We start from the raw sequence: 24,437 nt of genomic DNA on the forward strand, positions 1-24,437 counted from the left end.
AGACAGCAGCCACGAAATTAAAAGACACCTGCTTCTTGGGAGGAAAGCGATGACAAACCTAGACAGCATCCTAAAAAGCAGAGACATCACCTTGCCAACAAAAGTCCAAATAGTCAAAGCTATAGTTTTCCCTGTAGTGATGTATGGAAGTGAGAGCTGGACCATAAAGAAAGCTGACCGCCGAAGAATTGATGCTTTTGAATTGTGGTGCTGGAGGAGACTCTTGAGAGTCCTCTGGACTGCAAGGAGAACAAACCTATCAATTCTAAAGGAAATCAAGCCTGAGTGCTCACTGGAAGGACAGATCTTGAAGCTGAGACTCCAATACTTTGGCCATCTCATGAGAAGAGAAGACGCCTTGGAAAAGACCTTGATGTTAGGAAAGTGTGAAGGCAAGAGGAGAAGGGGACAACAGAGGATAAGATGGTTGGACAGTATCATCGAAGCTACCAGAATGAATTTGACATAACTCCAATAGGCAGTGGAAGATAGGAGGGCCTGGCATGCTCTGGTCCATGGGGTCACGAAGAGTCGGAAACGACTAAACGACAAGGCTTTGCGATTTCTGTGTAGGCCAGTAGTGGGTATTTGTGGCTTACTTTTATCTTTAGAAAAAAAATTAAATGTAGAGATGAATGAGACTGGAACTCTTCTCCCTCAAACAAAGAAGCAAACAACTGCATACACAAAGAGCTATAGCTCATTAGCCTTATAAAATAGTAAAAGAGTGCTATGAAAGGTTGCAAGAAGGCCTAAGATGCTCCTGGAGAGGAAAGAAACATGTTTAATGAATATGATAAATGCAAAACCTTCATTTAAAAAAAGCCATCTGTGTAGGTCTTTTGGGCATGGAAAACAGAAATTAGAAGGTAGCAAAATCCTAGCATTTTTGGGTGTGTATGAAAAATGCTCAATTTTTTAGATTTCATCACAGAAGAGCTCAAAGAATGGGACACAGGTGACTGGCAACTCAGATCTCATTGGACTTTAACTTGGCATATTGCTAAAGATCCAGAGATGTACCATTAGATCAAAATATTAGATCAGCTTGCACTTAAACAACAGCAATGTTCCCTGTCCAACTTTCTGACGTCTACGTTGGCTTGGGCATGTCGTGAGAATGGCTGATGGTCAGATTCCAAAAGAGCTACTGTATGGGGAATTGGTGCAGGGAAATCACCCCAGAGGGAGACCACAGCTGCAATACAAGGACATCTGCAAGCAGGATCTGAAGGCCTTAGGAATAGACCTCAACAGATGGGAAACCCTGACATCTGAGCATTCAGCCTGGAGGCAGGCGTTGCATCACAGCCTCTCCCAATTTGAAGAGACCCTTGTCCAGCAGGCCAAGGCACAGAGGCAGTCCCAAAACCAGCAAAATCAGGGAGCTGGACAGGGGACAGATTGGATTTGTCTTCAGTGTGGAAGGGATTGTCACTTTTGAATTCGCCTTCTCAGCCACACTAGATGCTGTTACAAGTCCTCTATTCAGAGCACCTTGCCATAGTCTCTAGAGACTGAAGGATGCCCAATCTGGTCCCCTTTCCTCTGAGTAACATGCTTGCTTCCCAGTGTGTGTTTTAGCCTTCATCCTGCAAATATCTCAAAGCAGACTAAGGGAAGCAGACATTTAATAGAGCTTCTTTATCAGCTTTAAACTTATCTCTTTTCTTTCCATGTGGTCTATACACCAAACACAACCCACTGTGCAATTGTTGGTGAAGAAACTGCTCCCTGTAATGTCTCAAGCTTGTGATATCATGACAGTATGCCCCTAAGTCTCAGGCTTTGACCGTGACATCTGAAAGAAATGGGATGCTTTTGACCTGGCAACCCTAATTACCAAGGGCACAGTCTTATGAGTTTAAAATGGCAGCTAAGAGGCAATAAGAAACATTGGAAGCACCCTTCCGATTGCAGAGAAGGATCTCCATGGTCCACATGAACTTCTGTTTTGTGACGTCCTTCTATCCCAGAACTGCTGCGAGAATGGAAAAATCCCAGCCTTTCCCTGCAAAATGGTCCTAAATGGAGTGTTGGCAGGGCAGGTAACCCAACATATTCAAAGCCTTGCACTCTAGAGAGATTACTGCAGGGGCAAATACCAGTAATTAATATAACCCTTGCACGCCCCTAAGTTCTTAGCCATCTTTTCCTCCTTTCCCATCACAAGCTGTTAAAGAAAAGTGCAAGGGAAAACTATGTGACTAATGTCTAAACAATATCAGCCCCACCCTAAATACGGACCCTGGAGGAAATTGTCTTCTTCTCTTACTTAATGCTTTGTCACGTGTGGAAATATTAATTCACGGTAGCATAGCAATGCTAATTGATGTCTATTAGCAATATCAGGTCAGAAGTATCCCATCCTCAGGGTCAAAATCTAAGACCAGGAGAAGGTTATTTTGGTGTCACAGAATATAGGGCAGATAGCGCTTGGGTGAAGAACTATTTCAATAATCCAGCTGACTGTGGAAAGAGATACAAGGGGAATATGGTTAAATGAAATCTGAGTAAAATGTAGCTAACAGATAATGTGGTAACTAAGAGCTGGGAGAATGCTGCAAAACTTGCTCAGTAACAACAGAATTTCCCACTATTTCTGTTAGGTCTTACCTTTTGTGAAGCCTTCCCTAAAGCACACATGACACATAGAAATTTGCTTTTGCCAAGCCCAGCTGGGGTGTGTGCAGTAAAAAGTCCCATGAGTTACTGTCTCTTCACTCCCTGCCATGCTTGAAAGGGTACAATAGGCCCAAGTGCTCGCACCCATTGACTCTCTCCCTAGTTCTTTCCTCCTACCCTGGGTATTTTTTAGTGTGCCATTAATATGCAAGTACTGCTCACATGCAAGCATGTTTACACTGAGCCTTTGAGTCCAGGCATCAAAAAAATCAAATTTAAAATAGAAATTTAAAAAACACACATACAACACAATCATCTTCTCAATGCTATTTAATATCTATGTGAGGCCGCTGGGGGAGGTCATCAGGGGTTTTGGGTTTCTGTGTCACCAATATGTGGATGACACTCAGCTCTATTTCTCCTTCCACCCTTCTGCAGTGGATGCTGTCCCGTCCCTTGAGTGCTGCCTAGATGCAGTGTTGGGATGGATGAGGGATAACAGACTGAGGCTGAACCCAGATAAAACAGAAAACTTGCAGGTGGACCCCTAGGGTCTGGGTGCCTCCCTGTGTTTGGGGGGGCACTCTTTCCATGAAAGATGAGGTTTGTACCTTGGGTGTCCTCTTGGACCTGCCACTATCAGTGACATCACAGATAGCGTCTGTGGTCCAATCTGGTTATGTCCACCTAATGCAGATTGCCCAGCTGCATCCCTACCTTGATACCGGGTCCCTCACCATGCTGGTTCATGTGCTGGTAGTCTAGAGACTACTGCAATGGCCTCTATGTGGGTCTTCCCTTGGGACTGCTAGAGAAAGTGCAATGGGTCCAGAACGTGGCGGCCAGACTATTGAGTGGGGTTAGGAAATGCCAACATATCTCGCCCACCCTGGCCGCCTTACACTGGCTACCTGTTCGCTTCCGTACCAGTTTCAAGGTGATGATACTAACCTATGGGGCTTGGGACCTCGATATCTGGCCGAGCACCTCCTTCCAGTTAGGTCTGCCCACCCTATAAGATCATCCCAGGCAGGGTGATTGATAGTTCTGACCCCAAGAGAGGCCTGGAAAACAACTACTAGAAAGTGGGCCTTCTCAGTGGTAGCCCGACAACTATGGAACTCTCTTCCACCTGAAGCCTGCCTGGCCCCTTCACTGGGCACATTCAAGAAGCTATTAAAAATCTGGCTGTTTAAGCAGGCCTTCCCTGAACAAACAACAACACCATGATACAACAGTGCTCAATATTATATCATCCATCACACTGCCATGCTTCCTGTCTTTTATATTTTTATGCTTTTGACTGTAATTTATTGTATTATATTTTTGTTCTCACTGCAGTTTATGATACCTGATTTGTGCCCCCAAATGTATTGACATTGTATTATTTTTTTATTGTATTGCTTGTCTATTTGTTGTAAACCGCCCAGAGTGGCCCTGGCTGCCAGATGGGTGGTATATCACTCACTCACTCACTCACTCACTCACTCACTCACTCACTCACTCACTCACTCACTCACTCACTCACTCAAACAAACAAACAAACAAACAAACAAACAAACAAACAAAAAAACAAAAAAACAAAAAAACATGGGTGGTATATCAATTAATCAATCAATCAAACAAACAAAGAAACAACACAGTTATAACTCTATGAATAGTCAACTCTTGGAGCCAGTGAATATTTATTTTTTCATAACCTAGAAAGCATGAAAAAGTGTGGTGAAAGCCCTATAGTACTCTCATTTCACATCAACACATGTGCTCAGTTGCTACACACTTTTAAAACTTTGGTGGAGTCTAATTCCACTGACTTCTGTACACACAAATCAAGATCTCTGTAGCATTCCAACTTGATGGTTCGGGACTGTTTATGATCCTTTTTTAATGCAATGTTTCTTTTTGCAGCTCTGGACAGTAGCATAACAAGACTGTGTTCAGGGATGAGGCGCTGTAATGAGTTGGAAATCCAGGATTGTTAACCTCCCAAACTTGGAAAAGTTGATTTTTAGACTACAGCTTGTATGATAATTAGAGTTTAGCAAGCAAATACTGATGAGGGCATCAAAACTGTTCTGGGCCAATTGATGTGGAAACAGGCAGAGTGGTCAACCAGACCAGATGGGCGGGATATAAATCAAATCAAATCAAATCAAATCAAATCAAATCAAAATCAATCAATCAATCAATCAATCAATCAATCAATCAATCAATCAATCAATCAATCAATCAATCAATCAATCAATCAATCAATCAAGATGTGCAGAATCCAAGTAAAATCCAACTAACTTGTCTATCACAAGCCAGAGCTGAAAGATATGGCTTTTTTAGTAGGCTAGATAAATAATATGTGCCCATAGACTCAGTGGTTGCCACTATATCCTACTGGGACTTATATCTCACATGGCACTTACTTCAGCATATGCCACACGTGGTTTTTTTTCCTCAAGCCCTATTTTGCCACATGGATTTGTAGAAGGTTCATTGCCAGCCTACGGGGAAATTTTTCTGTGCTGCATGGCTCTGCTGCCAGAAGCAACAACAAGGCTTATAAGTTATGAAGTTGGTGCTTCGTTCACTATCTTGCTGCTAATGGTACAGGCCCAAGCATATGAACCCACAAGTGCTCTCCCCTGTGTCCCTCTCCTTGCTTTTCACTTTTTAGTGCTTTAGTGTTGCACAAGTGCCACATGCACAAAAAAAAACTTTTGTGCTTACCAAGTTAATCTTGATACCAGCACAAACACAGTTATCTGAATCAGCTGATACCCTGAGACCTGGAAATCCTATTCTGGAAATGTGTTACCATTTGTTTAAACAATTTTTAAATAAAAGGTATATAAACAGTTATACATATAGTAACAATAATAATATGCTGTCAAGTCAATTCTGATTTATAGTGATCCTTTCCAAGTAAACAGTACTCAGAAGTGTTTACCATTATTTTTTTCTGAGGGTGCTCTGGGACCTTGTAGTTTGCTGAAGATCACATTGACTTTTCTCCTACAAGGCATAGTGGGGAATCAAATTCCCAACTCATTGAGCTATCCAGCTAGCACACACAATCATATACTCCACTTGAAAAACATCTAGGAATGCATGTGAAGGAAATCTGAGGGCCTACAGAAAATATGCTGCTTGCTTCAGGCTAAGACTAACTTCAGAAATCCAGCCGTTTCTTTCTTTCTTTTCTTTCTTTCTTTCTTTCTTTCTTTCTTTCTTTCTTTCTTTCTTTCTTTCTTTCTTTCTTTCTTTCTTTCTTTCTTTCTTTCTTTCTTTCTTTCTTTCTTTCTTTCTTTCTTTCTTTCTTTCTTTCCACAAAATTAAAAGATGCCTGCTTCTTGGGAGGAAAGCGATGACAAACCTAGACAGCATCTTAAAAAGCAGGGGCATCACCTTGCCAACAAAGGTCCGCATAGTCAAAGCTATGGTTTTTCCTGTAGTGATGTATGGAACTGTACATATTATTGAGCTAACAATGGAAGGTGATTTCAGATAATTCCCCCCTTTTAAGTGATCCTATTTTTTTTGTCAACACACAGCAATACAGACATTCTACTTCAATTGCTTGCATCCTGTGTCAAAAAAGGAGCTATGGCCTGATGATTCAAGATATAGCAAGTGTGTTGCTAATCATACAATGTTCTGGTTAATAACTAGAGGAACCCTAACTGACAGAATTTACTTTCTTGGGCACCATGATCACTGCAAATGGTGACAGCAGCCACAAAATTAAAAGACGCCTGCTTCTTGGGAGGAAAGCGATGACAAACCTAGACAGCATCTTAAAAGGCAGGGACATCACCTTGCCAACAAAGGTCTGCATAGTCAAAGCTATGGTTTTTCCAGTAGTGATGTATGGAACCAAGAGCTGGACCATAAAGAAGGCTGACCGCCGAAGAATTGATGCTTTTGAATTGTGGTGCTGGAGGAGGCTCTTGAGAGTCCCCTGGACTGCAAGGAGAACAGACCTATCAATTCTAAAGGAAAACAACCCTGAGTGCTCGCTGGAAGGACAGATCCTGAAGCTGAGGCTCCAATACTTTGGCCATCTCATGAGAAGAGAAGACTCCTTGGAAAAGACCTTGATGTTAGGAAAGTGTGAAGGCAAGAGGAGAAGTGGACAACAGAGGACGAGATAGTTGGACAGTGTCATCGAAGCTACCAACATGAATTTGACCAAACTCTGGGAGGCAGTAGAAGACAGGAGGGCCTGGCATGCTCTGGTCCATGGGGTCATGAAGAATCGGACACGACTAAACAACTAAACAACAACAACAACAACAGTGAAGAACAATGGAACATCAAATAAATAAATAAAAATTAGTTAAAAACCACCCGCCTCTGTCTTGTGGTTTTTAATGAGGTACCAAAACATAGCAAATCAAACTTTTCCTGGCATGGAATTAAAGTGATTTTTTTAAAAAAAAAACTGCCTCCCTCAGCCTAACTCATATCAAGGTGCTTTTCAGGTCATCTCAAAATTCTACTTCATATGAACTTTTAAACTGACTTTAAACTGCAGCATATATATATTTTTAATTTCAGCAGAGAGTTACATTTATGTTATATCTTCAAATTTGAGTCATAAAAAGTACTCTGTGACCTTGTTTCAGCAATAAGTCTGTACTTAGAGTGAAGTATGTTTTGTTCTCAGAATGTGAAGAACCATGACTGTTGTTTACTGAAGCCTTCTTCAATTGCTTTGCAATGATACCTGCAATTTGTTAATAAATGATGATGATTTGCTTTGTAACTGCTTGAAGCAGTACTTTTGCTGGAAGAGCTTAAGGTCTTTTAAGATAACAAGTTCACAACTTAATATTGAGGAAACAAGATAAAAACTGAGAAATTGGAGAGTATTTAGATTTCTGGGGGCTATACTGACCAGGGGAAGAAATGTTCCAAAAATTTGAATGTTGATATTAAAAATACAATTTAATCTATAGGTGGATTATTTGGAAATAATGTACCTTTCCACTGCCAATCATTGCCACTTCAAAGTTATTGCCACAGTTAGCAAATTAAAAAAAATCTCTTAATTTTAATGCTCCAGTACCTGAAGTCCTGTTCCTGGGAAATTGAAGATTGGTTGGGTTTTACAGAGGTAACTATGGTTATATTTATGTAGTAAATTAAGATATCCTGTAATGAAACACATGTTTAAACATACTGGAAAAGTCATGTGAAGTATTGATGAATATGCTGTTATTAATATGAAGCTGCATATATAAAAAAGAACAGTAAAACAATTTTAAGTGCTTCCCACTTCCTTCATTGGTGAAAAGTTTAGGACCAGTGAAACCGCATATAATAGGTGGAGGGAGCACAAAGACATGTTATTTATATCTTTTTCTTTTCAAATATAAGCAGATCAGATAGTAAAACCTCTTTATCTTTCATCAGATTTTAAAAGTAAAACCCTGTACTCTTGCAGTGTCTAGCATAGTACACAAAGGTAACTCCGTATATTATAGTCTGTATATTACAGCATCTTAAAAAGCAGAGACATCTCCTTGCTGACAAAGGTCCGCATAGTCAAAGCTATGGTTTTTCCAGTAGTGATGTATGGAACCAAGAGCTGGACCATAAAGAAGGCTGACCACCAAAGTATTGATGCTTTTGAATTGTGGTGCTGGAAGAGACTCTTGAGAGTCCCCTGGACTGCAAGGAGATCAAACCTATCCATTCTGAAGGAAATCAAGTCTGGGTGCTCAATGGAAGGACAGATTGTGAAACTGGGGCTCCAATCCTTTGGCCTTCTCATGAGAAGAGAAGACTCCCTGGAAAAGACCCTGATGTTGGGAAAGTGTGAAGGCAAGAGGAGAAGGGGACGACAGAGGATGAGATGGTTGGACAGTGTCATCGAAGCTACCAACATGAATTTGACCCAACTCTGGGAGGCAGTGGAAGACAGGAGAGCCTGGCGTGCTCTGGTCCATGGGGTTACGAAGAGTCGGACATGACTTAACAACTAAACAACAACAAAATATTACACATGTTTAATAGTCTGTATATTAAACTAATTGATTTCTCCACACATCACTCGCCATGGGAATATAATGGAATCATAGGACCAAAGAATTATAGAACTACAAGGACATCATCCACTGAGTCCAAGCCCTTGTCAATGCAGGTAATCCCATTGCTGACTAATGGCTATCCAGCTGCTGTAACAGTCTCCCACCTTCTGAAGTAGTCCATTTCACTATTGAACAACTTTACTGTTCTTCCTACTGTTTAGCTGAAATAGCTTTTCTTGAATTTTTATTTCAGTAGGTTCAGACCTAGCTTTGATATAATGCAAGCTTGCTTCCTTTTCCTATGAAAGCCATTCACATATCTGAAGATGATTCCTGTACCTACTTCCAGTCTTCTCTTTTCTAGGCTAAACATACCCACCTCCCTCAACTGTTCCTCAAAGGGCTTGTTTTCTAGACCCCACACTATCTTGGTCACTTTTAGACATGTTCCAGCTTACTGATACCATCTTAAACTGTGGTGCACAGAACTGGACATAATATTCCAGCTGATGCCTGACGTAATCAGAATAGAATGATAGCATTATTTCTTAATCTCAGTATTGTAATTCTGTTGATGCAGTCAAATACTGAATTAGCATAGTTTGTCACTGCATCACATTGTTGACTCATGTTTAATTTATAGTTTATTAAGACCCTAGATCTCTTTTATATGTACTACTGACAAATCAGGTATCACCCATCCTATATTTGTGCATGCAGTTTTTCTCACCTAAAAGCAGAATTTCACATTTTCCCCTGCTGAAACGTATTTATCTTGTTTTGTCCCAGTTCTGCAGTAAGTTAGGGTCATGCTGAATATTGATTCTGTCTTCTGAACATAAGACATTGTGATGATGCTCCCAGTTTGACATCATCTATAAATGTCAGGAGCATGTGATGTACTCTTGCATCCAAATTATTTATGAAGTCATTTATGAAATCATTTCATCCAAGTCACTTATGAAGATGTGGAATGGCATCAAGTCTATGACAAAGCCCTGTAATACCCCATTTACCCCTTCTCTTCTGCTGGACATCTCTAATTGGCTGTGGCTCATCAGCCAGTATGACTTCACCTAACAGTAGCATCACCTAGCCCACATTTTATCAGTTTGTATACTAGCTGACAGCAGGTCATACTGTATATTCAGCATTGCCCTGATTTGTGATGCTTGTAACTCTCTCTCTCAATGAAAAGTGAAAAAGAGAGGATGAAAATTATTTTTGATAAATCCATGCTGGCTCTTAGAAATCACTGGTGGAAATTCAGTAGGAAGTCACAACTAGACTAGGTCCATTAAATCAGTTGAGTTTTAGTGAGCCAACCCTCCACAAGTTCCATTGACGAAGTGGGTCTATTTTAATTGCAAATAATTACTGAATTTAAGCCACTGTGTTGTTTCCTAAATGCTCAATCTGACTGTTTAAATATGTGTTCTAATATCTTTTCTGGTATTGATGTCAAACTGACTGGTCAGGAGTTGCCCAGGTCCTCTTTCTTACCACTTTTGAAGAAGGGGACAACATCTGCCAAATGTTCTCCAACAATTCTGAAAACATTACAGACATAGAGTCTGAGATTATATCTGCACATTCATTTAGTTCCCTTGGACTCCTTACACTTAGCTTTAAAAGGAGTTGGTATCCAGAGCTATTCATTTAAAACTGGTGTAATATGGTCTCCATACTATGTTCCTTTGTTCCTAGCCACCTCATGTTGCATTATCTGTAGCTTCCATGTCATCCTCAAGGGAAGCCTTATGTGCAGTCACCAGTGCATGAAGCACTGTGGATAGGTGATCCTGCTCCAGAAACAGTAGACCAGCCAAAGCTGGTCAGAGGCATCATAAACCTCCAAAGTCACTTAAGCCTAATGACAAAGATGATCCAGGAAGACTCCTAACCTGTTCTAGCAGGTCAGTTATTCAATTCCTGGACCAGCAAACTGTGTTCCATGGAAAAACCATCTTGTCAGGATTTATTCAGGGAGGTGGTTTCTATATTGTTTCAGTAAAATATGAATTGACTTTAGGCTTAGATTCCCCAGTTCTACTTATGAAACCATTTCATGCATCAGCCATTTTTGCCTTATCTGCACAGGTGTGACCAAGTTGGCAGCATCTCATTCCTTCCAGAAAAAGGTGTGTTTTAGAAGGGCTAGTTACTTTAGTTTGTGCTGGCATATCAGACAATAACACAAGAAAAATTAAAATTAAAGAAGACAAAACATTGTGGAACCTTACATTTAAGTGCTATATTTTAATGTGCCCTTTCATGGACAAGTCCACATGTCTGAAGAAGTAGATTTGTCCACAAAAGTTCACGTAAAATATAGCTCTCTCTCTCTCTCTCTCTCTCTCTCTCTGTGTGTGTGTGTGTGTGTGTGTGTGTGAGAGAGAGAGAGAGAGAGAGAGAAAGAGAAAGAGAGAGAGAGAGAGAGAGAGAGAGAGAAAGACAGAGACAGAGACAGAGACAGAGAGACAACGTGGAGACAGAGAGATTAATTTATAGGCAAACAAAGTAGTACTACCAAATATCTGTTTCTTATGTCTGTTGGTCAACTGGTGCAGTGGAAACCCAACTTCATCTCTCAAAGAAAAAAAAAGTCTTCTAAACCAAAGATGAGGTAAGAGTAAATTTAATTTTACAGGTAGGTCTCTAAATGACATGCAGTTTATTCTCGGGCCATCCCTATGTAGTCCTGTCCTGGCACTCGTCATGTGAATACAATTACCTGGGCAGAATCAGCAGAACTACACTTCTTGTCCCTGGAGAATACTATCCTATTGTCAACTGCTGACACAGTTAGCTTATGCTAACTGCTGGATAGCTCCTTGGTTTAGGTCTCTGGCTGCAGAACCAGAGGCTGAGAGTTCGATTTCCCACTCTGCCTCTTCGACCAGGGCTGGACTTGACAATCCATAGAGTCCCTTTCAGTTCTCCATTTCTATGATGATGTTGTTGATGATGATGTTTGTGTGCTAATGAGGGGGTGCTACATTGTCCTTTACCCTGGGCAGCAAATTTTCTTTGGCCAACTGTGTTTAAAAGTAAATTATTTTGAATGAATGAAGATAGTTATATACATACATGAGACTATTTTCTCTCCGAGCTGTTATTCTTGAGCCTACACCCAGTTTTGCATCACTGTACGTATGTGAGGTCACAGAAGCTGACTTTTTCATTCTGCTCCTGAAAGCTCCAGCGCCCCTCAACATCTCTCCCAGATTCAGATGGCCCTCCTGAAGTGGGGGAAAGGGCTGCACATCAAGAGGAAAGTAGATAACAAAAATAAGGCTGAGTTCTATTCACTGTTGAAATGGCACCACTAGACACATGGTATCTACAGTTGTGGCTTGTTTTGTTCAACAGGAAACTCACAAAGCAATCCTCCTAACTTTCCTTTAGATGTGGTGGAGGACACCATCTAATCACCACTGTTGAAGTATGATCCAACTTCCAGTCTAGTCAGTTTCTATAACTGGACAAGAAGGTAAAGGTAAAGGTAAAGGTTCCCCTTGACAATTTTTGTCCAGTCGTGTTCAACTCTAGGAGGCGGTGCTCATCCCCGTTTCCAAGCCATAGAGCCAGCGTTTGTCCGAAGACAATCTTCCATGGTCACATGGCCAGTGCGACTTAGACACGGAACACTGTTACCTTCCCACCGAGGTGCTCCCTATTAATCTACTCGCATTTTGCATGCTTTCGAACCGCTAGGTTGGCGGGAGCTGGGGCAAGTGACGGGCGCTCACTCCATCGTGTGGATTTGATCTTACGACTGCTTGGTCTTCTGACCCTGCAGCACAGGCTTCTGCGGTTTAGCCCACAGCACCACCATGTCCAGAACAAGAAGAGGGGACACCATCTTATTCTTTGCTTTGGAAGGCAAAATGTGTCAGGGCACTTCAATCTTCACTTAATCCTACACATTCATACCCATGTTATTTATACCCATGTTGACTGGATGACCAGCAGTGGTGACTATGGAAAATGAAACATAATTACCTGTTTCTTATCTTCTGCCTGTGGTGATTTAATGGACAGGAAGGCTGGCAGGTCAGTAGCATCCCATTCCCTGAGGTTTCCAGGCCAAAAACTGAGACTGGTGGGTGGGGCCTTCTGATGTCACAGAGGCAGGGCAAGCATTTATTTGTTCTGATTCTAGTTCTGCGGATTGTGAAAATCAGCACAAGGTAAATGGGCCCGGTGTATGGAAAAGCCCTAGACAATCAGATAATATAAAATCCCACAGATTAGGATGAAAGGGACATTTTGGTGATCAGGAACGTGGCACCTACAGTAGATGCCACCATTGCTACTACAGGCTTAAACCAGAAACATGTTACAGATAGAGAATGACTAGAAGGAGAAAATCCTTAACTAGTAACATAGGCCATTTGCCTCACAATTAAGCTCAGTTCTAAATGGAATAATTTAGAAATCACATGATATTTGGGTTGGTGTTTGTGTCCCCCTGAGAAAACTTTTAATATGTTTTAAAACTGTGTTGTATCTCGGTTGAGGGGGAGCTACAATGACTTTTTAAATCAGTGGTGTCGAACTGTGGCCCTCCAGATGTTCTTGGCCTTCAACTCCCAGAAATCCTGGCCAGCAGAGGTGGTGGTGAAGGCTTCTGGGAGTTGAAGTCCAAGAACATCTGGAGGGCCACAGTTCGACACCACTGTTTTAAATGGTTACATTTGAAGCTTGCATACCCTGCCTTCATGTTGGCTGCTTGCTTCTGCTGCTGTGGTGAGGTGAGGGAAAGAAGGAAGGAGAGAAAGAGCAAAGCTGCTTGTTCTGTTAGAAAGCTTGGGTGCTTCTGCCCCTTAAAGAATGCTCCAGATGTTCCCATTTGTACCCACAGAAGACATCACAGAAATGAAGGGTGCCGGGCTTTGTAGTGGTGCAAAAACATGAATGCAAGCATGAATCATCCTGGATCCACATGATTTTAACATGGGATCATTCCCAAACCACTGTCCAGTTTGTGGGCAGAGATGGTGCCTATGATTTTTTTTTGAGGGGGATGATCTTATTGTAGAAATCATGTGAATCCATGAGGATCTGTGCCTCTGATACTTTTTTTTTTGCCCAAACACAGCTCTTCACTCCTCCAGTCCTGCACTGGATGGGCCACATCTTCCCCTTCCTCTCAGGCTCCCTGTGCCTGCCCCTCCCTCCTTCCTTCTTGCCTCCCTGTGGCTCTTGCCCCTGCGGCCTCTCCCACCACCTCTGTTGGTTACTCAAGGTCACATTTTCCAGTGACAGATGTTTAGATGTGCAGAAATGATTGACATAAATCAGGGGTTCATATGCCTGCTAAAATAAACAACCTTCTGGTGGAGCAGAAGTAGAAGTTGGTGTTGCTTTCCAACCAGAATGCATGCTTCCCTGGTAAAGTAATCTGTGTTTCTGTTTACATCACAGAGACATCTTATTTTAAATCTTTAAAAAAGAGTGTTTCTTTTTGTCGGTGGGATCATGCCCTAATAAGAGTACATGAATGCCAGAGCAGGAGTTTCCCACACCTGCTCGAGTCTCCAAATTAATTTGCTTGCTATGTTGATTTGTCTTTAGGATCTAAGGACTCCTTGAAGTAGGCTTTCACAAATCCCAAAACACTGTCTCAAACTCCTCTCTGAAACATGAATGCATTCCCATTCTATTTTAGACGCTATCTTTAACGTCTGTTTCTGGCCTTACATATACGTAGTACAGATGACATTTCAGAAGCTTTTCCAGCCTCAGGACTGCTGCGGTGTTTTCTAGAAGGTTCACCACCTGCCCACGGGGATTCTCCCTCCCCTCAGCCTACTGCTGCCAAGCCAGCTCCGCAACAAGAAGGCTCATGAGTTGTGACACTGGTACTTCAACCCTTGCCATGCTTCAAATACTGTAGTATGATATCCACCAGAACAGTCATCAACAGGCTTATTCTCTAGTGCCTCCCTTCTAACTTTTGGGCACCCAACACACACAACAAAGATGTTTGTGCTGACGTGGTGAGCCCTCATGCCAGCCACAAGATGGATGGAAATAGGTACTCAGGTTTAAAAGCAGCTCTGACACACAGCGTTTCAAACTGTTATGGGATTTCCCCCCCTCCTTGTCCAGAAAGGAAGAGAAGCATAGCAAATTCCTGAAACTTCAACTTCGGAGTTTGAGCCCAGCCGTTGTAATAGGCAGGTTCTGGAGGGGTGTGTTTGTGAGGGGAAACACCACATTTCTATAGAAAATGTCTCTAATTAATGGTTTGCTTGAGATAAAAAGTTTTAAGAAAGAAAAAGTGCAGCAGCTCAAGAAAGCGCCTTTTGATATGCTCATAAATACTGTGCAGTGTATTTAAATTTTGCCCTGGAAAAAAACATAGGTCTAAAAAGACAAGAGCCTTGACTGCTCTCTTACCAACAGACTTGGACTGCCCACATGATCCCCTAAAAGGCTCTGGGTGGAGGGAAAGGTTAGAATAACTGACGCCTGGGATGTTAAACGTCTCGGGCAGATGCCTCTGGCCGAAGATGCCTCGGTAAAGGCGGGAACTCAGAAGCCTCAAGTCGCTGCTTCCGTGTGGCAGAAACCAAAAAAGGCTCGAGCGCCACGCTTTTGGCCGACAGGCGCTTCCCGCGTTCCCAGCAGCGAGTGCCGTAGATGCACAGGTAACAAGACAGAGCTGGAGCTGCAGCATTTCACGCCTCCTCCTGCTGCTGCTATTGCTGGTGGTGGTGTTCGCAAGCCTCGCGCGCTCGCCCTCGCGCCCGCCCGCCGTCCTGAAGGCTCTCTCACTCGCTCGCGCGCTCGCTCTCTGTCCCTGCAGACGGCGCTGACGCGGAACTGACTGGCTGGGATAAAGGCCGAAGGGGGCTAGAGGGGAGAGGGGGAGCGATGGTTCCACTGCCAGCCGGGTGAAAGCCTGAGGACTGAGAGGGGAAGAAGGACGGGCTGGACAAGAACAGCCAGAGGAGGGGTTCAGCGCACTCCCTCTCTTCCTCCCTCTTTCATGCTTTGCCTGGGGAAGGCGCGACCGTGAGGCGAACCGACGGCCACAGCCAAAAGGTACGTGTTGTCCTTTCTTGTTCTAGCTGGGCGACCCCTGCCTTTTGGGCAGCGTTTGGGACCCAAGGTGCTCGCGGTGTCTGTCAGTGTCCGCCTCGCCGCCAGCACAGAAAGCCAGGACCGGTGGTTGGCTGGTTTGGGTCGAGGTGGCGGGTGGCTGCTTTGAGGGAACTTCGGGGGGACCTCCAGACTGCCCACTGCACCAAGATGCTCCAGAAAGAGCCCGGTGAAGTCCTGCGCTTGAGGCGGCTGGAGGCGGTGGAGAGGAGGAAGGAGGAAGGCAGCTTGAGCTGGTGGGACTGGCGCGGGCGGTGGGTCTGCCGAGGAGGGAGGGAGCCTGGCCGGGTACCTGTGCGTGCGGAAAACAACAACAGCGCCTTGGAAAATTAATGAACGCTGTAACGACTACATGGCGTTTGCGTGTAAGCCTGTGCATAAGGAGTAACGAATTGTCTCCTTATCCAAACAGAACCTGCCCCTCAGTCTCACCTTGATTAGTGAACTGGAACGTGGTTCTGTTTTGGAGAAACCACCGAACCGGGCCAGGAAGCGGCAGCCCCAAGTGGCATTTGCAGCTGGCAGGGTAGCCGAAGCTCAAGCCTTCTTTCTAGGCGGTTGTTGCGATCTCCCTCCACACATGGCAAGCCCCTCCCCCTTTCTGGTGGGGGAAAAAGAAGGGAGTCAGTTCCTCCACTCTTTTCTCATCTTCAAATAAGCATTCGCCTCGCCTGAAAAGTTTTAATGGCAAAGGCTGCAGAGTGGTTGAGGAGAAAGCAAACGAGGAATGTGCACACCCTGTAGCAATGCCTGGAAAAATAGATTGGGAATAGGTGATGATGAACACTGGTAAGTGTCTGTTTGGGAATATCGCTTGTGCTATAATGTACAAGCTTCCTGTCCTAGCTAGCTATTCTGGCACTGAATATTTGAGTTCTGATGCTGATGGAATGCTTACCCAGAAATTTATTTGTCCCTCTACCACAAGGGTATCCTGCCTGATCCAATGAGTTCTGAGTACTATATTGTACATACACGGGTCTCATGCCTTTCTACCCACACCAGGCATAAAAAGTTTCATCATCTAGATCTGATTGGGGATCTGAATGCAGACATTGGTGACTCAAATCTAAAGTCCAGGTGGCCTTTGGCTAGAATGTTGTTTTCGTTTCAAATTCTCTTGCTTGTCTCTGCCCTCATTTAGCCATGTCCACGTGAAAATAAGAGAGGCTTTACCTGCCATGAAAACATATTTGAAATGCTCTTAAGCTACTTTAATTCATTTGATCAAGTACTTCAGTTTAAATGTTTGTGAATTGTGTACTGGGTTGATAGTCTTCTTCTACCAACTTCCACTGATTCATCATTTTGTGTGTGATTGAATCATTTCATCACTCCCAGTGCAGCGATGCAGTAGAATTAGGAGGCCATCCATGGAAGCAAAGGAGAGGCTCCTCACTATGTTTCTGTATAAAGGATAGTTTTATCATGCTTTCTTGTACTAAAGAACTCGGCATGGGCTATTAACTCATGCAGAAACACAATGGACATGTTCTTTTAAGTGTGGATAATTATTACAGTGACAACACTGTAAATAAAAGCAGTGATTTTGACTATGTTAGTATAAAACAAACTCCAGATCTACATACAAAGATGTTACCTTTGTAGGCCAACCAGAAGGGCACAAAAAGTGCTTTTTAAGGTTTTTGTAAGGTTTTTAAAGTTTTAAACTGCATAATTAAGCAAGTATTGTGTAATGAACTATTTAAGACTTAACTATTTTCCCTAGCATTTGTTTGACTTTCTAGTATAATTATGCCTACCTCATCTTGAAACAATGTGGGAATTGCACAACACAGAACAGGGTGAAGAGTCACGTCAAGAGATTTGCATTGGATAAACACAATTTCAATTTATTTTTAAATATCAGAAATTGTAAAAATGAATTCTACAGAGAAAGTACAAATCACACTATGGTTTCTGTAGGTGTAATAATGCTGTGTACAATGTGGTGGCTCCATTAATTGCCCAGGATACTGTACTATGTACATATTACACTTCTGCTTCTAGTGAGATAAGTTTCAAGTGTTTATGTCAGTACACAAAACCCTATAGAATTCTGAAACTGCTGCCACTACAAACTTGTGGCTGCCCCATTGAGCTGGCTACAAGCTAGACAAGTTTTTTCTACTGGACAGAAGGATAGTGAGATGATTTCTTGTTGAGATTCGGATGTGAGGTTATTAGTCTGTATTACAACACTCTTCTGGAGGCGAATGGATTCCTTACAGCTCTGGAGCATTTTTCTGTGCATATTGTTGGTGCTTTGTTGAAGCCATGTCACTCAATGGAATATGGAGATGATGTACACATTTGAATAACAGCTTCTAGATTTCTGCTCCGTGCGAGCTGAATGAAGGGCAATGAAGTAAAGAGGAAGCTAATGAGAATATGTAAAGAAAAGCCCATCTTGAGTTGAGCACGTGTAAGAACTCATTTTTGAATGAATATATGCATGATGGAAATGAAGAACATTCTTTCAGACTGAGATCCTGTGTGTGCTTACCTGGGAGTAAGTCCCACTGAGTAGGGTGGAACTTACTTTTGAATAGATATGTATAGGAATGTTCAGTTTGCTGAATATACTGATGGGATGAAAGCTATTCAAGATATTCTCCTTTTGTTTCTTTACATCTCCTTGAATCCTGGATCCAGCTACAAACTAAGAAAAGTGATGAATTCAATGCCAAGATTCTGTTCAGTGCTCATATAGCATAAATACCCATGTGCACATAGTTGCAGTGGATTGTACCTTTAACTAATCACACAATGAGAACCTCAAGCTGTAAATCTCCACCATGCAGCCACATAGAGATATGTTAGGGATTGTACTTTTGCACATTCACAGAAAGAGCAACTGCTTGTGGAAGTGGAAGGCCATCTTGTTCACCTTTCTGCAATGAGCAGGAATGTACAGGCACTGTGCAATGGGTGTTGTGTGAGAGTAATCACACAATATTATCCTGCACTTTATTCTTTCCTGCACTTTTGGTACAATTGCCAAGAAAAAGACTTGCAAAAAAAAAAAACACAAAGAAACAAATCTTCACAATATAATTAATTTGTAAACTTGTTGATGAAAATAATAAAAGCAATGGGCAAAAGAGAGAGAGAGAGTGCAATAATAAATATTGCCAAAAATTAATAATAATAAAAACCAAGGAGTCAAAACTAAATTGAATTTAACCAAGTTATGTGGGTTTAGATACCCAGTGTGGTGCAGTGAATAGAGCAAGGGGCTAGGACTCACAAGGTCTGTGTTTGCCTCCCTGCTCAGACACAGAAACTCACTGGGGGTGTGAAATTGTAAACAAAAAAGCTACTTCAATATTTCACTTATTTTGAAAGCCCTGTTAGGGTCACTATGAGTCAGTTCCAACTTGACAGCACATAACAGCATGTAGGTTTATTGCATACATACAATGAAGCTTTCATTTCTGAAAGAGCAGGATCTCATGCCACATGGCAAAGCACAGGAAACAAAGGAGGATTGGAAAGCATTTTAATATGCTACACAGAGGACTGCAAAATAAAATAAATAAAAAAATAAAAATGAAACATCTATCTAGGCATGCCTAAACCTTTTGATACACCAAAAATAGTCTTTGGATCATGACCTAGTACTGGATTAATTAAGAGAATGAGGTGTAGTATAGAAATGAAGTGAATAACAAAGTTGTATAGCCATGGTCATACACAGAATTGTCAACTCTTGGTTTTAATTAATTTTAAATTTACTGTGGGTCATAACAAAAAAGGTGCCTGATATGCTAATATCCATGATTTCAACTAGAATTCATGCATACCAAGCTAAAAAGCGAATCCCACTTCTTTCCCTGTAGCATCTGCAACAGGCTAGCCATGATTACAGAGATTATTGTGCTCAGTAGGCATCCTTCAGTCTCGAGAGACTATGGTAATGTGCTCTGAATAGAGGTCTTGGAACAGTGTCTAGAGGCGTTTGTAAGATCTGTGAAGGCCACAAAGAGTGGCTGTCATTGTTCCCTACATTTCTCCTGCAATTGTCTGAGGGAAAATACCATGTCAATGGTGGATCTATTAGCGCGAAATCCACACTATGATTCTGGATAGACTCTGTCTGTAAGAACCTGGAGTCTCTTCAGCACAATAAGGGCAAGCAACTTCCCTACAATGCAGCTCAGTGGTGATGATCTCTTTATAGCACTTCAGCACTTCAACAGGGATGTTATCCTTACCAGGTGCCTTGCTGGAAGCAAGGGAATCCAAGGCCACTTTTATTTCTGCTAAGGTTGGTTCACTGTCCAACTCTTCCAAGACAAGCAGGCACACAATCTTATTTAATACCTCTTTGGTTACTACAATCTCTCTGGAATATAGCTCAGAGTAGTGCTGCACCCAGCGTTCCATCTGCTGTGCTTGGTCCTGGATGATCACACCTCTAGCATACTTCAAAGGAGCAGATTTCTTCTGTGTTGGACCTAAAGCAGCTTGATAGCATCATACATTCCCTTGATGTTACCTGTGTCCGCTGCTATCTATATCTGAGAGATGAGCTGAAGCCAATAATTGTTAGAACATCTCCTGGCAGGCTGTTGGACTTTGCTATGAGCAATTTGAAGAGCATGCGAGTTGTACTCACTAGGACAGGCTTTGTATGCTGCTAAAACTCTCCTCTTTTCTTCAATGGCTGGCATCAGCTCCTCTGAATGGGCTTCGAACCAGTCTGCTGTCTCTTTGGTCTTCTTGCCAAATGTGGACAAGACAGTGTTATAAACAATGTTCTTGAAATGTTCCCATTGTTCAGGTGCATTTGCATCAGTCAGGCCTGGAAGGGTTTCCTCAAGTGCTTGGGCAAATTCCTCCATTTTTCTTTGATCGCTAGTCTTGCTGATGTCAATATGTGATCTTCCTTCCTTTTTCGTGTGATACAATCTCTTTGTTCACAGTTTTAAACACCAGGGAGTGATCAGTGTCGCAATCAGCACCCTGAGAACTGTGTGTGATCATAATACTAGGAAGGCTAAAGTGCCTAGTGAGGATCAAATCGAGCTAATGCCAATGCTTCGTTCTTGGATGTCTCCAGGAAACTCTGTGTTGAACCTTTGTATTAAAAAACATGTTGCTGACACAAAGACCACAATAACAGCAAAACTGCAGCAAGCATTAGATTGTGCTCAGTCTGTTGCATTTGTCAATAAAATGGATAGCATTTTATCTGCATCTAATGCAAAACCAGCCACTAGTCTTGTACCATACTGACTTGAGAGAATTCTCCTGCAAATAAATCTTTATTTCTTGTGGGGCAGAGAATTGGCGAAAAAAAAGGGGGGGGGGAATAAAAACCGAGGGTGCACTGTTTGAAGATAACAAATTGTAACAATATCAACAAGGCATAATTACTTTTTATATAGCCCATTCACTGTAAGTTTCCAAATTTGAATGTTTTTGACCGATTTCTCCAAAACTACTATTCCTTTTCTTGTCCCCTCTTCTCTTTTGTATTCAAATGAAACTTAATGGAAGTGGGGTTTGAGGTTGATGGTCGTGGAATAAGATAGTGAAGGGTTTTGCATATCTTGTGCATTCTCTACTCACCCATAGAAAATGCTTCTTGAGGAAGCAAATAACCTGAAAACAAAGAGCTTTTTCTAGCTGTCAAACTGATTCTAAAAGCACACAGAATGGAACCTTTACATGGTCCACCTACTTCTTCCCTTAAGACTGCTGGAAAACTGAAATGTCTAAACTGAGAACAGATAATCAGTCAGAAGTACCTTTTTATTTTTTTGAATTTTATAACAATTCTTTCCCAAGAGTTTGATCTTTGTCCTTTCTAGGTTGTTTGAAATAATAACTCATTGTGTCAGAGGGCTCTTAAAAGGATGACATCTAGCTGATCAAAACCTGCTAGAATATGATATACTGCTACTCTGTGACTCACTATCTTTTCAGGAGTCATTCTAATCTGTGAGACAGTACTGAGGTTGTGTTCCTATGTCTCTTTCCCTGAGGGGCATGCATCAATGAATTTAACAAGACTTATTTCTATGTAGACATTTATAGAATTGATTTATAACTATGTTGTGCAAAACTAACTTGATGAGACCTAACATACAATTATATATTTTCTGAATATGTATGTACTAGCTGGTAGCTACAGAAAGTTAAAATATATTGAGTTGCAGCAGTATAAAGAATATGCAACATAAAGGCATAGTCCAAAAATATTTGGTCATGTGACTCAGATCTGTAGCTGAAGTATGTCTATCAGAGCTATCAATAACTAAGTTTTGTGTTGTTACTTGACAAAGTAGTGACATCAAGTACATTTAGTGAGACTATTGCATACATGAATTTTCATCATTTAGTGACTGGTGATATAAAGCAAACCCCCCACATCCCAAATATTTTGCATTTCACAAATAGGGATTGTAATTGTGTGAACATATCCTCACTTAAAAGCCAAATGGGACTTTCATGTGTCATAGAGATAATAATAATAAAAAAATCATATGCATTTGTCTATTATGGTGATGACATGACCAGAATCTTGTGCTTCTGTGCTCCCTCCCCTATCTGTTGGCTTTTGTTTTTATTTTTAATTGGTTATTTCTATTTTCACAGAAACATAATTTGCCACTGCTTTGAACTGCAAATTGCATGAATTCAGGATTGCAAAACAGGCTCAGTTAGAGCTGAAACATGTTACAGATAACCTGCAATTAGAGATGAAATGTCATATACAGTATATAATGCAGTTGTCCAAATTATTTTAAAATGGGTATTTTGTGGGCTAGATAAGTTAGATGAAATGTGTGACACTGGCAACTGAATTATGGCATGCACTTAGGAAAATCAGAAGTTATTATCCTTACCTCAATGATTCAGTTCTCCCATGTTTCATACAGTGGGGTCTCTACTTAAGAACGTCCCTACTTAAGAACAATTCCACTTAAGAACAGCTCCATTTGCTAAATTTTGCTTCTACTTGAGAACAAAAATCCAAGATAAGAACAGGAAAAAAAAACTTTCCTGCTCTTTTTTTAACCTTAGGTCATCTTAGGTTAAAAAAAGTTCTCCCCCTAGTGGTAGAGTACGTATTAACCAGCTTTGCATTAGTTCCTATGGGAACTAATGCTTCAATGTACAAACGCACCTCTACATAACAAAAAAACAGCCAGAACAGATTAATTGGTTTTCAGTCCATTGCTTCAAAATTAGCTTCGTCAGAAGTGCTTTTAACACTGTTCCCTGACCTAAGGGGGAAAAAAAGAAAAATATCCCCCTCTAGTGGTAGAAGGCAGAATAGCAGCTTCCCATTAGTTTCTATGGACGGAAAAGAGCAGATACAGATTAAATGGTTTTCAATGCATTCCTATGGGAAATGCAGATTCTACATAAGAACTTTTCCACTTGAGAACCACCTTCCAATATGGATTAAGTTCTTAAGTAGAGACCCCACTGTAGTTCAGCGCTATGGCAATTATCTCTACCATAACTGAGTAGAGGATAAGGCCCATTGAACACAGAAAAATAGTATCAGTCTGCTCAACTATTATGTTGCTGAGGATAGTTTTGTAATATTCTGTTACATATGAAACAGATTATGGGGACAGACTGTTTTTTCAGGTGTGAAATGACTCCTGGTGCCCAAATAAATCAGTGGGAGATACAGCAGTTATAAAAGCAATACAACAGTTAGTATACAGTATCCATCTACGTTATACAGTGGACCCTTGACTTACAGACAGCTTGACTTACAGACTTTTTGAGTTACAGACTTCTCTGGCCGCAAAATTTAGGTTTGACGTGCAGCCTGAGAATTGACTTACAGACCAGAAAAAAACCAAAATGGAACAAAAATGGCCTGTTACGGGATTAATCGGTTTTCAATGCACTGTAGGTCAATGGAGACTTGACCTACAGACTTTTTGACTTGAGAACCGCCTTTCAATACGGATTAAGTTCTCAAGTCAAGACCCCACTGTAGTAGAAATTTATGCTTCAGAATCATCAATTTCATATTCAAATGCAGCTGCAGCATATTTTTTTTATAAAGATAGTTTGCATGCTTACAGTAGCATGGTCTCATTTAATATTAGCTAATAGCTACTGATTTGCAAATTTTAATTCATAATCCTTTTGTTTTTAAATAGATATCTAGAAGAGAAACCTCAATCTATTAATTGCTAGAACTACTTGATGTGTTCCCACCTGTGTATGGTTTATATTTTATCATTAGTTATTTGGTGCGAATACTACCACTGGAAGTTCCAGAACTATTTTAGTGCTGTTCCCCGCTTGTGAAACAGAATGTAAGTATTTTACTTGTACTTGGCAGGGATAATTGGAAAGCACAGGAAAAAAGAAAGAAAGAAACAAAGCTACTCATTGAATACAAACAAGCAAAGATCCAGATCTAAATGTCCATGCTTTAACAAGTCATTATTCGATAAACGGAGAACCTAATCCTTGAATTGCACATCCAGATGACTTTTAAAGTGTTATCATTGTTCTGAAGCTCCAGATTGTGCAGATGTGGAATGTAGTGGTATGTGCTGACATTTTTTTAAATTTTTTTTGCATTTGTCCTGTTTGTTTATTGTGATAGACTCCTGAAGAGATGAGTAAATTTCTGCCACATCAGTATACATTCATGTTCTAAAGATGAATTTGATCTTTGAAATTTAAAAA

The 24,437-nt window shown here is 41.3% G+C and overlaps 1 protein-coding gene across 2 annotated transcripts in view; it reads left to right on the top strand.

Moving 5' to 3' along the window:
- The first annotated feature begins 15,420 nt into the window (after window positions 1–15,420).
- The window catches only part of LEPR (leptin receptor), an 82,436-nt gene continuing 73,419 nt past the window's right edge, over window positions 15,421–24,437 (top strand). For both annotated transcript variants that reach the window (XM_072997758.2, XM_072997759.2), the window contains exon 1: window positions 15,421–15,704. The gene's annotated coding sequence lies outside the window, so the exon portion shown is untranslated. The remainder of the gene's footprint in view (window positions 15,705–24,437) is intronic.

The sequence above is a fragment of the Pogona vitticeps genome, chromosome 4 (genome assembly GCF_051106095.1).
Source record: "Pogona vitticeps strain Pit_001003342236 chromosome 4, PviZW2.1, whole genome shotgun sequence".
In the NCBI taxonomy this organism is placed as follows: domain Eukaryota; kingdom Metazoa; phylum Chordata; class Lepidosauria; order Squamata; family Agamidae; genus Pogona; species Pogona vitticeps.